Source organism: Hyla sarda, chromosome 11 (genome assembly GCF_029499605.1).
Source record: "Hyla sarda isolate aHylSar1 chromosome 11, aHylSar1.hap1, whole genome shotgun sequence".
Classification (NCBI taxonomy): Eukaryota; Metazoa; Chordata; class Amphibia; order Anura; family Hylidae; genus Hyla; species Hyla sarda.
Genome location: NC_079199.1, coordinates 8,841,827 through 8,858,380, shown reverse-complemented (window position 1 = coordinate 8,858,380; position 16,554 = coordinate 8,841,827). Strand labels below are relative to the sequence as shown.

Here is a 16,554-nt window from a genome sequence, read left to right as displayed (position 1 = left end):
GTCTGGGCTGCTGGTTGGGGGGGGGGTCTGGTAAGGTCTGGGCTGCTGGTTGGGGGGGGGTCTGGTAAGGTCTGGGTTGCTGGTTGGGGGGGGTCATGTCTTAGTCAGGGGGGGGGTCTGGTAAGGTCTGGGCTGCTGGTTGGGGGGGGTCTGGTAAGGTCTGGGCTGCTGGTTGGGGGGGGGTCTGGTAAGGTCTGGGCTGCTGGTTGGGGGGGTCTGGTAAGGTCTGGGCTGCTGGTTGGGGGGGTCTGGTAAGGTCTGGGCTGCTGGTTGGGGGGTCTGGTAAGGTCTGGGCTGCTGGTTGGGGGGGTCTGGTAAGGTCTGGGCTGCTGGTTGGGGGGGTCTGGTAAGGTCTGGGCTGCTGGTTGGGGGGGTCTGGTAAGGTCTGGGCTGCTGGTTGGGGGGGGGGTCTGGTAAGGTCTGGGCTGCTGGTTGGGGGGGTCTGGTAAGGTCTGGGCTGCTGGTTGGGGGGGGGGTCTGGTAAGGTCTGGGCTGCTGGTTGGGGGGGGGGGGGGGTCTGGTAAGGTCTGGGCTGCTGGTTGGGGGGGGGGGGTCTGGTAAGGTCTGGGCTGCTGGTTGGGGGGGGGGGGTCTGGTAAGGTCTGGGCTGCTGGTTGGGGGGGGGGTCCGGTAAGGTCTGGGCTGCTGGTTGGGGGGGGAGGTCTGGTAAGGTCTGGGCTGCTGGTTGGGGGGGGGGGGGGTCTGGTAAGGTCTGGGCTGCTGGTTGGGGGGGGGTCTGGTAAGGTCTGGGCTGCTGGTTGGGGGGGGTCTGGTAAGGTCTGGGCTGCTGGTTGGGGGGGGTCTGGTAAGGTCTGGGCTGCTGGTTGGGGGGGGGGTCTGGTAAGGTCTGGGCTGCTGGTTGGGGGGGGGGGTCTGGTAAGGTCTGGGCTGCTGGTTGGGGGGGGGTCTGGTAAGGTCTGGGCTGCTGGTTGGGGGGGGGTCTGGTAAGGTCTGGGCTGCTGGTTGGGGGGGGGTCTGGTAAGGTCTGGGCTGCTGGTTGGGGGGGGGGGTCTGGTAAGGTCTGGGCTGCTGGTTGGGGGGGGGGTCTGGTAAGGTCTGGGCTGCTGGTTTGGGGGGGGGGGGGGTCTGGTAAGGTCTGGGCTGCTGGTTGTGTCTGGAGGGTTCCGGTCTTAGCCTGGAGACCTGGTATGTTATAAAGATCTGTTCCCTTCAGCACCATCATCACTTCCACCATTCTATCATCTGTGGTTGGCAGAGGATACACGATTGCCCATCTATACACCCAGCTCTACATGCAGGACGTATACAGAGTAGTGTTGGCTCTTCCTTACACTGAAGCGCCTCAGGTGTTTGCTGTAATATCCAGTATTGGTTTAATTATCACTAATCAGAATCAGATAGGAAGTTCAATTAAGTTCAGCTGAGAAGAAGCCAGCAGGTTCTATCTATCTATCTATCTATCTCATATCTATCTATCTATCTATCTCATATCTATCTATCTCATATCTATCTATCTATCTATCTATCTCATATCTATCTCATATCTATCTATCTCATATCTATCTATCTCTCTCATATCTATCTATCTCTCTCATATCTATCTATCTATCTATCTATCTCATATCTATCTATCTCATATCTATCTATCTCATATCTATCTATCTCTCTCATATCTATCTATCTCTCTCATATCTATCTATCTATCTATCTATCTCATATCTATCTCTCTCATATCTATCTCTCTCATATCTATCTATCTATCTATCTCATATCTATCTATCTATCTATCTATCTATCTATCTCATATCTATCTATCTATCTCTCTCATATCTATCTATCTCTCTCATATCTATCTATCTATCTATCTCTCTCATATCTATCTATCTATCTCATATCTATCTATCTATCTATCTATCTATCTATATCAGCACATAGAAGCCATGATGGCCCCGTCTATTCTTACCCGCCCGTGTTATCAGCGCAGGAACACGCTCTCTGATAATTGAGGGCTGATTGCTGTGAGTCATTGCCGGCAGCGCAGATGTTGTTTCGTTTTTCCGTAGCGTTGCATTTACATTTATGAATAATCAACCTGAAATATATCGTCTAATTTTACATTTTCTGATATTTTAGTTGTATGAAAATGAACATCTGCAGGGAGGGAAAATAAGGGGGATTCTTGTTTCCTTGGGGCGAGGGCCCTACGAGCTGCGCTCTGCTCCCAGCCATAGAACAGAAGGAAATCACTGACGTTCTCTGCCTGGAAAGCAGCTGAAGGGTCAAATGTAGTTTTGTTACATTCACCAAAGACAGAACGACATCTACAATGAGGCTTATATGTGTTATTACTGAGGAGAAGCTTCTTCTGCCATAAAGCCCAGATTGTGGAGGCCGCAGTGATGGTTCTGGACCTTCCGGAAGTTTCTCCGATCCGCACACAGGATCTGTGGAGCTCAGTCAGAGAGACCATTGGGTTCTTGGTCTCCTCTCTCACCCTTCTCCCCCGATCAGGACTGGTGCAAGGATTTTTACCACCCTAGGCAAATGCTAATCTTGCCATCCCCTTGACCCCGCCCATTGGCTCCACCCTTTGACACGCCCCACCTTATTACTGGGGTGACACACTGTAACAAACCTCCTCCTCATGTAATCTCCTTATTACTGGGGTGACACACTATAACAAACCTCCTCCTCATGTAATCTCCTTACTACTGGGGTGACACACTGTAACAAACCTCCCCCTCATGTAATCTCCTTACTACTGGGGTGACACACTGTAACAAACCTCCTCCTCATGTAATCTCCTTACTACTGGGGTGACACACTGTAACAAACCTCCTCCTCATGTAATCTCCTTACTACTGGGGTGACACACTGTAACAAACCTCCTCCTCCTCATGTAATCTCCTTATTACTGGGGTGACACACTGCAACAAATCTCCTCCTCGTGTAATCTCCTTACTACTGGGGTGACACACTGCTACAAACCTTCTCCTCATGTAATCACCTTACTACTGGGGTGACACACTGCTACAAACCTTCTCCTCATGTAATCACCTTACTACTCTACTGGGATGACACACTGTAACAAATCTCCTCCTCGTGTAATCTCCTTGCTACTGGGGTGACACACTGTAACAAACCCCCTCCTCATGTAATCTCCTTACTACTGAGGTGACACACTGTAACAAACCCCCTCCTCATGTAATCTCTTTACTACTGGGGAGACACACTGTAACAAACCTCCTCCTCATGTAATCACCTTACTACTGGGGTGACACACTGTAACAAATCTCCTCCTCGTGTAATCTCCTTGCTACTGGGGTGACACACTGTAACAAACCTCCTCCTCATGTAATCACCTTACTACTGGGGTGACACACTGTAACAAACCTCCTCCTCATGTAATCACCTTACTACTGGGGTGACACACTGTAACAAACCTCCTCCTCATGTAATCTGCTTACTACTGGGGTGACACTGAGATGCAGATTCTCCTATCCAGCATGGTAGAGCTCCGCCCCCAAACATGTTATTGGTCACTGAATAGTGACATCATCAAAGGCCCTTCACCATCTAGAAGGCCAGTTAGGGGAGGAGGTGGAGGGAGGGGTAAACATAATCTAGGGTCGCTCTAGGCAGCGGCCTACTTGCCTATGGGTAGAGCCGGCCCTACCCCCGATTACTCAGTTTGGTGGGGTGGAAGCTCTAGGAAAAGTCCTGGTTGTTCCTTCTTCTTCCATGTAATGGAGACCACTGAGCTTATGGGAACCTTCAGTGCAGCAGAAATGTTTTCATCCTCTTCTCTAGTCCACACAATCCTTATCTCTGAGCTCTACAGGCAGTTATTTCCACCTCATAGCTTGGTTTTTGCTCTGTCATACATTGGCAGCTGTGAGACCTTATATAAGCAGGGCTGTGTCTTCCCAAAATATTCAAGTGTCATAGTAAATTAGTGTTTAGCAACCTGGGTGCCTCCAGCTGTTGCAAAACTACAGCTGAGCTCTACAGGCAGTTCTCTCCCTCTCATGGCTTAGTTTTTGCTCTGATATGCATGGTCACTCATAAGACCTTATCTAGACAGGTGTCAAAGTAAAGCAGTGTTTCCCAACCAGTGCTCCTCTAGCTGTTGCAATACTACAACTCCCAGCATGTCTAGTCCAGTGTTTCCCAAATAGACTGCCTCCAGCTGTGGCAAAACTACAACTCCCAGCATGACTGGACAGCCTTCGGCTGTCCAGACATGCTGGGAGTTGTAGTTTTGCCACAGCTGGAGGCACCCTGGTTGGCAAACACTGGTTTATTACTATGCTTGTTTGCGGTCCAGTTTGTTTAGCTCACAGATGATTGTCTAGACTGGATACAATTGTAGCAAACGCTCAGCTTTGAAAAGTGTGTGGTTTGTGATGGTTACATAGTTACAGTACAAATTCCAAAACCTATGTAATGCATGCTGGGAGTTGTAGTTTTCAATCAACTAGCGGCACATTAGGTCTGAATACTTATGTCCAAGCAAAATAAAAAATTTTCTTTTTTTAATAAATTTGCAAAATTGTTTAAAATTCTCTTCTTACTTTGTCATTTTGGGGTATTTAGTGCAGAATAATGGGGGTGGGGGGGACACTTTTTATTTTTTTATTTAATTTTTTTTATTTTAGCAAAAGGAGCAGTAAAGGATGAGTAATGTATGTACACAGTGACCTCACCAGCAGAATAGTGAGTACAGCTCTGGAGTATAATACAGGATATAACTCAGGATCAGTACAGGATAAGTAATGTAATGTATGTACACAGTGACCTCACCAGCAGAATAGTGAGTACAGCTCTGGAGTATAATACAGGATATAACTCAGGATCAGTACAGGATAAGTAATGTAATGTATGTACACAGTGACCTCACCAGCAGAATAGTGAGTACAGCTCTGGAGTATAATACAGGATATAACTCAGGATCAGTACAGGATAAGTAATGTAATGTATGTACACAGTGACCTCACCAGCAGAATAGTGAGTACAGCTCTGGAGTATAATACAGGATATAACTCAGGATCAGTACAGGATAAGTAATGTAATGTATGTACACAGTGACCTCACCAGCAGAATAGTGAGCACAGCTCTGGAGTATAATACAGGATATAACTCAGGATCAGTACAGGATCAGTAATATAATGTATATACACAGTGATCTCACCAGCAGAATAGTGAGTACAGCTCTGGAGTATAATACAGGATATAACTCAGGATCAGTACAGGATAAGTAATGTAATGTATGTACACAGTGACCTCACCAGCAGAATAGTGAGCACAGCTCTGGAGTATAATACAAGATATAACTCAGGATCAGTACAGGATCAGTAATATAATGTATATACACAGTGATCTCACCAGCAGAATAGTGAGTACAGCTCTGGAGTATAATACAGGATATAACTCAGGATCAGTACAGGATAAGTAATGTAATGTATGTACACAGTGACCTCGCCAGCAGAATAGTGAGCACAGCTCTGGAGTATAATACAAGATATAACTCAGGATCAGTACAGGATCAGTAATATAATGTATATACACAGTGATCTCACCAGCAGAATAGTGAGTGCAGCTCTGGAGTATAATACAGGATATAACTCAGGATCAGTACAGGATAAGTAATGTAATAATGTGAATAGAAATAATTCTATAGGGAATCTCCTATGTAAATGGGGGTTTCCCTTTCTATACAGCAGTAACATAGGGGTCTGTTTTTCAGTCTCTTCACGCACTTTGTCACGTATGTTTATAGAGCGTCCATCATACACAGATCCCTGTTCCTCATCCCCGTCTGCATTTCCTAGAAATAGATTATCTCCTTGTATCTGGAATGTGTTGGATTTGCCTTTATAAACAGACAGAGAACATATCCTTTTATAAGATATATTATGTGAATACATTTTGTATGCGGAATCGGAATATACTGAGATCTTCCTTGTGTATCCAAGAAAACGTGATGGAATAAAATGGGACAAGGTCCTGCATTGATGGCTACACAATGTATATAGCTGCCCATCACATCTTGGGTGTCTGGATTGCATATCTGGTTGACTAAGACAGTGTTTTCCAACCAGGGGGCCTCCAGCTGTTGCAAAACTACAATTCCCAGCATCCCCGGACAGCCGTTGGCTGTCCGGGCATGCTGGGAATTGTAGTTTTGCAACAGCTGGAGGCACCCTGGTTTGGAAACTATAGGCTTAGATGATTCATTGATGACTCATCCCCTGTCACTATAGCATTAGGCTGCAACATAACACTATGTTTTTGGCAAAAATGTCATAGTTTCAGGATAACATCACTACTAACCTCCATCAGCCGTACAGTATACAGCGGTGCATAGCATCACTACTTAACTCCTCCAGCCATACAGTGCTGCATAGCATCACTACTTAACTCCTCCAGCTGCACAGTATACAGCATGCATAGCATCACTTCTTAACTCCTCCAGCCATACAGTGCTGCATAACATCACTACTTAACTCCTCCAGCCGTACAGTATACAGCGCTGCATAGCATTGCTACTTACCTCTGCCAGAAGTACAGTATACAGCGGTGCATAGCATCACTACTTACCTTCGCCAGCCGTACAGTATACAGCACTGCATAGTATCACCACTTAACTCCGCCAGCCGTACAGTATACAGCGCTGCATAGCATTACTACTTACCTTCGCCAGAAGTAGACTATACAGCGGTGCATAGCATTACTACTTGCCTCCGCCAAAAGTACAGTATACAGCAGTGCATAGCATACTTAGCTTTGCCAGCCATACAGTATAAAGCACTGCATAGCATCACTACTTAACTCCGCCAGAAGTACAGTATACAGCGGTGCATAGCATCACTAATTACCTTCGCCAGCCGTACAGTATACAGCCGTACATAGCATCACTACTAACCTCCGCCAGCCATACAGTATACAGCGGTGCATTTCATCACTACTTACCTCCACCAGCCGTACAGTATACAGTAATACATAGTGCTGCGCTGTATACTGTCCCTACTAATAATGGGGCTGAGCTGTGCCCGTAACTCTACAGCTGTGGGTACAGCTCATGCTGGGCAGGAGATATACATTGTATGCCTCCTGCCCTGCAAGAATATACAGTAAAGCAGCAATCTGTATTGATCGCTGCTTTACAGCAACTTGCTTGGCTGATCACTAAGCTACTATGCAGTAAACCAGGGATCTATATAGATCACTTGTTTACTTTACCCTCATGCTAGGTTGAGTGCTAAGGGGGGTCCAGTAAGGAAAAAAATTAGAACTGCTGAGCAGCACTAGTTAACTCCGTGGGGCTGTATACTGTTTAAAGTGAGCAGAAGTTCACTTACTCACCTGTGTTCCTGATCTGGCCTAGTGCGGTGTAGTTCCACCTCTAGTGATGATGTCACCAGAGGCGGAGCTACAGACGGGAAAGGGGTTGGTAAGTGAGGCTCTGTTTTTAGCATTCCTTTTTGTTTATAAAGGCATGTTAAAAATGTATAATGTGAACAGATCCTTCATGACAGTGTGTTACCAAACAGGTAGTCTCTATCTGTTGCTAAACTACAACCCCCATCATTCAGTGACCTCAGTGACCTCCTCCAACACTTTTACCAAGGAACACTCTCTTGATGCAGATCCAGCATCTTGATAATTTTGCACAGTTGCATCCTCTAAAACTGCTGACGGCTCCCACATCTCGGGTGCCTTGAATTCAACCTTCTGACAGTCGTCAATAAAGACTGGTGCAAGGATTTGTGCCACCCTAGGCAAAACCCCATTTTCTGCCCCCTTGGCTCCGCCCCTTTTGTGAATCTTTTTTGCACTATACTTTTGCTAAATAAAAGTTACTATACAGAGATCAGTATTCCCAAATACAGTGCCCCATTCACAGTTCCCCAATGCCCTTTTCACATTGCCCATATGCACCTTCACATTGCCCCTCTCACATTCCCCCCTCACATTGACCCCATATCATTTTCAGATTGCCCCCATGTCAATCTCACATTTCTTGTATGCCCCTCTCATATTGCTCGCATGCCCCCGCACATTGCCCCCATGCCCTCTCATATTGCTCACATGCCCCCTGACATTGCCCCCCGTGCACCTCTCATATTGCCCCATGCCCCTTTCACATTTCCGCCATATACCTCTCACATTGCCCCCATGCACCTCTCACATTGCCCCCATGCACCTCTCACATTGCCCCCATGCACCTCTCACATTGCCCCCATGCACCTCTCACATTGCCCCCATGCACCTCTCACATTGCCCCATGCACCTCTCACATTGCCCCCATGCACCTCTCACCTTGCCCCATGCCCCTCTCACATTGCCCCTGTGGACCTCTCACATTGCCCCATGCCCCTCTCACATTGCCCCTGTGGACCTCTCACATTGCCCCTGTGGACCTCTCACATTGCCCCATGCCCCTCTCACATTGCCCCATGCCCCTCTCACATTGCCCCTGTGGACCTCTCACATTGCCCCTGTGGACATCTCACATTGCCCCATGCCCCTCTCACATTGCCCCTGTGGACCTCTCACATTGCCCCATGCCCCTCTCACATTGCCCCATGCCCCTCTCACATTGCCCCTGTGGACCTCTCACATTGCCCCTGTGGACCTCTCACATTGCCCCATGCCCCTCTCACATTGCCCCTGTGGACCTCTCACATTGCCCCTGTGGACCTCTCACATTGCCCCTGTGGACCTCTCACATTGCCCCAGTGGACCTCTCACATTGCCCCCATGCACCTCTCACATTGCCCCAGTGGACCTCTCACATTGCCCCCATGCACCTCTCACATTGCCCCATGCACCTCTCACATTGCCCCTGTGGACCTCTCACATTGCCCCTGTGGACCTCTCACATTGCCCCCGTGCACCTCTCACATTGCCCCATGCCCCTCTCACATTGCCCCATGCCCCTCTCACATTGCCCCTGTGGACCTCTCACATTGCCCCTGTGGACCTCTCACATTGCCCCCATGCACCTCTCACATTGCCCCATGCCCCTCTCACATTGCCCCATGCCCCTCTCACATTGCCCCTGTGGACCTCTAACATTGCCCCATGCCCTCTCACATTGCCCCATGCCCCTCTCACATTGCCCCATGCCCCTCTCACATTGCCCCCGTGGACCTCTCTCATTGTCCTCATGTTACAGTCCCCGTCTGTTAGGAGGTGCGCGATGTCAGGATGTAGGGGTGATGCGCCTGTCTGCCTCAGATGGGCGCGGCGTGGGGGGGGGGGGGAGGGGGTTGGTGTGAGCGGCAGTGGAGTCAGTTAGTGGTGAAAAGACTTTCATGCGGGCAGAGCGGCGCCCCTATCAAGAGGGAGCTCTAGGCAGCTGCCTATTTTGTCTGTAGGAGGAGCTGGCCCTGGCGTCAATAGTAGAGTATGGGCTTCATTTTGTTTAATTGCAAAAAAATCTCTTTTTATCCTCCATCCATGTAGATGTGTAGTAGACATAACGCAGCCGGAAATATCTGCAATTTGCATGTTTTCGGTCTTTTTGTTCCCGCATACTGGGGTCAGGTGTTCCTAGGGGGCGGTCTTAGCCGTGCCCTGGGGTTTGAGCCAATCAGATGTCTTCTCTTTGCTCCTCCTTATCCTTCCATAAAGACTAAAGCTGCAGATCCCCCCCCCTTCACCTCCTTTATGTTAAAGCACAATAGAAAGATGTAACTTTACCTGAATTAGTTATTGCAGAGTTTTCTCTATATTGCTGTGTCTCCAGTGTTGCAAAACTACAACTCTCAGCATGCCCGGACAGCCGTTGGCTGTCCGGGCATGCTGGGAGTTGTAGTTTTGCAACTGTTTGAGATACACTAGCTGGGGAAAAAGCTGCCATAGAGAAATGTTTGCCAATTTGTTGTCTGGGCATGCTGGGAGTTTTAGTTTTTCAACAGCTGGAGGCACCCTGTTTGGGGAAACACAACTATAGAGAAATGTTCACCAACTTGTGGCTCTCCAGATGTTGCAGAGCTTCAATTCCCATAACTCCCTACAATTGCACTCCCCAGACTCACCTTCCAACATGTCTATAGGATGTCTAAAAAAAATATTGGGGTGAAATCCCCCTTTTACGCCCCAAAATGTATAATACAGGGCTATCACTAATTGTACTTCCTTTAGCGTGCTTTTGTGTGATTCATCCCTAACATGAAGTTGTGTAGTCCTCTCATTGTCAGTGTGGAATTGTCTCAGCAGCCCCTCGACTCCTCCCTCTTTCCTGAGACAATGCATCATCATCTGCTGTCTCTGGAGGGGTTGCTGGAACTTTTTTTTTTTGAGCTCTAGTCCCGCCCCCTAAGTGATGTACCTTTAGGGGCTGGTCAGAGGTGGTGACATCACCATCTCCATGTCGTATATATACAGTGGAGCAAAAAAGTATTTAGTCAGCCACCAATTGTACAAGTTCTCCCACTTATAAAGATGAGAGGCTGTAATTGTCATCATAGGTTATAGCCTCAACTATGAGAGACAGAATGAGAAAAAAAATACATAAAATCACATTGTCTGATTTTTTAAAAGAATTTATTTGCAAATTATGGTGGAAAATAAGTATTTGGTCACCTACAAACAAGACCGGTAACTTCTTCTTTAACTCCTTAATTACACCTATTTACGTCCTGCGCCGGCTCCCGCGATACAAAGCGGGGGTAACGCGGTGACCCCACGTCATATCGGGTCAGTCCCGGCGGCCATCAACGGCCGGGACCCGCGGCTAATACCGGACATCACCGATCGCTGCATTGCATCGGTGATGCCCGGTATTAACCCTTCAGACGCAGCGATCAAAGTTGATTGCCGTGTCTGAAGTGAAAGTGAAAGCTTCCCGGCAGCTCAGTAGTGCGGTCCGGGGCCGCCGCGGTGTCCCAAAGAGCTTGCAGTACACGAGGAAGATCCTTACCTGCCTCCTGCATGTCCGATCGCCGAATGACTGCTCCGTGCCTGAGATCAAGGCAGGAGCAGTCGAGCGGCGATAACACTGATCAACGCCATGCTATTTCATGGCAGTGATCAGTGTAGGAAATCAGTGTGTGCAATGTTATAGTCCTTTATGGGAGCTATAACATTTAAAAAAAAAAAGTGAAAATAAAGTGTTAATAAATGGGATTTAACCCCTTCCCTAATGAAAGTCTTAATCACCCCCCTTTTCACATAAAAAAAAATAAATACGGTATGTAAATAAAAATAAATATAAACATATGTGGTATCACCGCGTGCGTGAATGTCCGAATTATAAAAATATATTGTTAATGAAACCGCACGGTCAATGGTGTACACGAAAAAAAAATCTAAATCCAAAATAGAGTATTTTTGGTCACTTTCTAATACCATAAAAAAATGAATAAAAAATCAAAAAGTCTGATCTTCTTTTGATCAGACTTTTTGATTTTTTATTCATTTTTTTATGGTATTAGAAAGTGACCAAAAATACTCTATTTTGGATTTAGATTTTTTTTTCGTGTACACCATTGACCGTGCGGTTTCATTAACAATATATTTTTATAATTCGGACATTCACGCACGCGGTGATAAATGGTACCTATAAAAACGTCAGATCACGGTGCAAAAAATGAGACCTCATACCGCCTCATATGTGGAAAAATAAAAAAGTTATAGGGGTCAGAAGAGGAAATTTTTAAACGTATTATTTTTCGTGCATGTAGTTATGATTTTTTTTCCAGAAGTACGACAAAATCAAACCTATATAAGTAGGGTATCATTTTAACCGTATGGACCTACAGAATAAAGATAAGGTGTCATTTTACTGAAATATGCACTGCGTAGAAACGGAAGCCCCCAAAAGTAGAAAAAAATTGCATTTTTTTTTTTTGTGGTTACAGCATGCTGCCTTCTGAGCACCACAGGCAGAGGAGCAGACAGGGAATGAATACAACAGCTTTTGCAGACTTGCTTGTGGAGAGAGAGTCTGAGCATTATTCTGCATCAGCTCTTGGTTGGGAACTGGCAGGAGGGGTGTAGGCAAGGTGGGAGACCGGTGATAAAGAGCTGAGGAGAAGCAATGCATTCTGGGAATTGTAGTACAGAGCAAACATCTGCAGTCTAAATACACTTATCCCCTTATCCACAGGATATGTTTGATCGCGAGGGGTCCGAACGATGGGACCCCCGCGATCTCCTGCTTGGGGCCCCTGGCTCTGCCGCGGCTCTCCAGTCCAGTGCCGCAGCATGACCCCGCAGCTGACATGCCTCTTCCATGTAGTTCATGCAGCGTTCGTGCATCCCCTCCTCCCCCATAGAGCTGTATGGGGAGGGGGCGTACTGTCGACTTCAATGAGGGCGAAGCTACGCGCAAAACAAAAGGATTTTTGTTGGTGTTCAAACGGGGGTAGACGGAGGAGCAATGCTATAGGCTTCCGCAGCATATACTTCTTTTATTTGATCTGACGTTGGAGTACCCCTTTAACCCCTTTAGAAAACCAAAAACAGCCACATTTTAAGATCTACTTCCTAGTCAGCAGCACTGCACTTTCTGCTTGTTAATACACCAATATATAGAGGCACAAAACTATGGAGGATAAGACGTTTGGTATTTAAATTTTTTTTTAAATAATAGTAATTAATTAATTAATTAATTAATTAATTAAAAAAAGAGAAACATATGAATTCCCCCGAGAAGGTCCTGTAGCGTCTTCTAGTCGTCTCATGGAATCAGCGGGGCATGACCGCTCCTGAAGGAAATGTGTAGATACATATAATTGGATAATGAGTCAGAATTCTAGAAGAGGGGCCCATCTGCCAGAGAAGAACCATTGATAATTACACTGTAGAGGAGTGTTTCCCAACCGGGGGGCCTCCAGCTGTTGCAAAACTACAACTCCCAGCATGGCACCGTGGACATAAAAGGTCTATGTGCTACCAGGGTGGGAAGTAGGCAATATATATGTGTGTGTGTGTGTATATATATATATATATACCCCATACGAGGTCAGACCTGCCACGCTAGTGAGGAGTCAGCAGTGTAAGGAAAAGCCAATCTATAAAGAAGTCGGATCAGCATCTTGCAAAGTGACATCTTAGTCATCAGTATTAAAGGGCTTCTCCGCATCTCATGGAGACAACCCCTTTTCCTATACCCTATTAGGAAATCTGGACATCCTATAGCAGTGGTCTCCAACCTGCAGACCTCCAGATGTTGCAAAACTACAACTCCCAGCATGCCCGGACAGCCGTTGGCTGTCCGGGCATGCTGGGAGTTGTAGTTTTGTAACATCTGGAGGTCCGCAGGTTGGAGACCACTGTCCTATAGTGTGGTTGCCAGCTCGGGACTCTCTCCTATTAGTCAAAGGGGAGAAGCACAAGGCTGGTCGTACACATTTTAGACATGTTTCTGCAGAATTCGTCAGTTTAAAGGGGTACTCCGGTGAAAAACTTTTTTTCTTTTTTTTTTTTTTAAATCAACTGGTGCCAGAAAGTTACACAGATTTGTAAATTATTTCTATTAAAAAATCTTAATCCTTCCTGTACTTAGTAGCTGCTAAATACTACAGAGGAAATTATTTTCCGTTTGAAACACAGAGCTGTCCGCTGACATCTCTGTCCATTTTAGGAACTGTCCAAAGTAAGGGGAGGTGTATAACAACTATATATCCTGATCCCATAGAGACAGCAGCAGCAGTAAATAGATAGAGCTGGAGGGGAGGTGTATAACTACTATAAATCCTGATCCCATAGAGATAGCAGCAGTATACAGATAGAGCTGAAGGTTAGGTGTATAACAACTATATATCCTGATCCCAGAGTTAGCAGCAGTATACAGATAGAGCTGGAGGGGAGGTGTATAACTACTATATAACCTGATTCCATAGAGATAGCAGCAGCAGTATACAGATATAGCTGGAGGGGAGGTTTATAACTACTATATATCCTGATTCCATAGAGATAGCAGCAGCAGCAGCAGCAGCAGTATACAGATAGAGCTGGAGGGGAGGTTTATAACTACTATATATCCTGATTCCATAGAGATAGCAGCAGCAGCAGTATACAGATATAGCTGGAGGGGAGGTTTATAACTACTATATATCCTGATTCCATAGAGATAGCAGCAGTATACAGATAGAGCTGGAGGGGAGGTGTATACTATATATCCTGATCCCATAGAGATAGCAGCAGTATACAGATAGAGCTGAAGGTTAGGTGTATAACAACTATATATCCTGATCCCAGAGTTAGCAGCAGTATACAGATAGAGCTGGAGGGGAGGTGTATACCTACTATATAACCTGATTCCATAGAGATAGCAGCAGCAGTATACAGATATAGCTGGAGGGGAGGTTTATAACTACTATATATCCTGATTCCATAGAGATAGCAGCAGCAGCAGTATACAGACAGAGCTGATAGGGTAGAATGGTAGGGGATACCCCTCACTGTACATTGAACCTGTTTATATTGGGTCTGGGGTTGTGGTCACACCATAAGTCGGGGACCTGTCGGAGTGATATTGTATTTTGCAGCAGTCTGGTCGCTTCGCTGCACTCAGGCCGGATGTGGTATTTACTCTGTGAGTCTTCATGTGATCTTCATTTCTAGTCGTCGACAGGTTGGGGTGACCCTGACAGTATTCTGGAGTCTTCACTGAGAACATCTCAGCTGATGGAAGCGCTAATGCAAAACAGAAAAGTTCTGCAACTTTCTAATAAACTTAAACTCCTCTCTGCTTGCAGTCAGTGAAAGAAAACATTCTCACAGGGCAGTGTTCTCCAACCAAGGGGAGCCTCCAGCTGTTGCAAAACTACAACTTCCAGCAGAAACCATTTGTTCCAGGGACTGAAATCCGGTACAGACTTAAAGGGGTATTCCAGGAAAAAAATTATTTTTATATATCAACTGGCTCCAGAAAGTTAAACAGATTTGTAAATTACTTTTATTAAAAAATCTTAATCCTTCCAATAATGATCAGCTGCTGAAGTTGAGTTGTTCTTTTCTGTCTGGCAACAGTTCTCTCTGCTGACACCTCTGCTTGTCTTGGGAACTGCACAGAGTAGAAGTGGTTTGCTATGGGGATTTGCTTTTACTCTGGACAGTTCCTGAGACAGGTGTCATCAGAGAGCAGTTAGACAGAAAAGAAGAACTCAACTTCAGCAGCTCATAAGTACTGAAAGGATTAAGATTTTTTAATAGAAGTAATTTACAAATCTGTTTAACTTTCTGGAGCCAGTTGAGATATATATATATATATATATATATATATATATATATATATATATAATCTATATAAAGGTTTTTCCTGGATAACCCCTTTAATTTTTTTCTCCCAGCTGAGGGTTTGCTACAGTTTATTGTCTTGTTACAATGAGACCTTATGGTCAAATTCCTTCGGATATTGCAGCTCAGTGGTCTCCAAACTGTAGACCTCCAGCTGTTGCAAAACTACAACTCCCAGCATGCCCGGACAGCCAACGGCTGTCCGGTCATGCTGGGAGTTGTAGTTTTGCAACAGCTGGAGGCCCCCTGGTTTGGAAACAACACTGGTATGCGACTGTCTGGGCATTCTGGGACTTGTAGTTTTGCAACAGCTGGAGGCACCCTGGTTGAGAAACACTGGTATACGGCTGTCCGGGCATGCTGGGAGTTGTCTTGCAACAGCTGGAGGTCAAAAGTTTGGGGAGGGGAGCGGGAGTGGTTATCCCCTGCGGTTTTCCCATTAGAAGTCATGTGATTCTTTAATCATGTGGATTTTTATTAAAGAACTGTAATTATCAGCTGCTGTATACTACTGGCGTTTTTTTTTTTTTCCATCTATAGAAATCTATGGGAAAAAAACTGAAGGCTTTCCGGACATGCCGGGAGTTGTAGTTTTGCAACAGCTGGAGGCACACTGGGTTGGAAAACACTGGCAATGAAGCAATCTTGCAAATGGTGTTAATAAAAAATGTCCTACTCTTTTGTGCCTACAGCTGTTACACAGACCTATGTGTCTCCATGGTAACAGACAACAAACAAACCCTGTGTAGTCTGATCCTGCAGCCAGTACTGGTAGTTGCAGTGGTGCAACAGCTGGACATGCCGCATACTTGAATACGTGCCGAAAATTTTGACGCTGTGTGAACGCAGCCTGAGAGCCGCGAGACTATGGAACTCAATATGATCATGGTGAACTGGGTAAGAGTCCAGGAGGAGGGGCCTGGATACATCTTTTAAATATCAACTAGCCTATCTTTCCACAGAATATTCACTGTTTCGATAAATCGCCCCCACTCTGTGTGAACAAAACCGTAGTACTCGTAAATTTGGCTGCACGTAAATAAACTCTATGGGGGAGATTAAAGGGGTACTCCACTGGAAAACATTTATTTTTAAATCAACTGGTGCCAGAAAGTTTAAAGGGGTAGTCCAGTGGTGAAATACCTATCCCCTATCCTAAGGATAGGGGATAGGTTTGAGATTGTGGGGAGTCTGACCGCTGGGGCCCCCCGCGATCTCTCTGTACGAGGGCCAGGCTCTCCGGCCAGATAGCGCGTGTCGACCGCCGCGCCCCCTCAATTCATCGCTATTGCAGAGCTGGAGGTTGCCGAAGGCAGCGCTCCAGCTCTGCCATGAAGTT

General features: G+C 46.1%; 1 protein-coding gene across 5 annotated transcripts in view; it reads left to right on the top strand.

Annotated features, from left to right (window-relative positions):
* GNG2 (G protein subunit gamma 2) overlaps positions 1-16,554 on the top strand; it is a 106,522-nt gene that overhangs the window by 59,729 nt on the left and 30,239 nt on the right. Inside the window, exon 1 of one of the 5 annotated variants that reach the window (XM_056545180.1) lies at positions 15,993-16,112. The exons of the other annotated variants lie outside the window; for them this stretch is intronic. The gene's annotated coding sequence lies outside the window, so the exon portion shown is untranslated. Of the gene's footprint in view, positions 1-15,992; positions 16,113-16,554 lie in introns of those variants that run through there. 5 annotated transcript variants of the gene reach the window in all.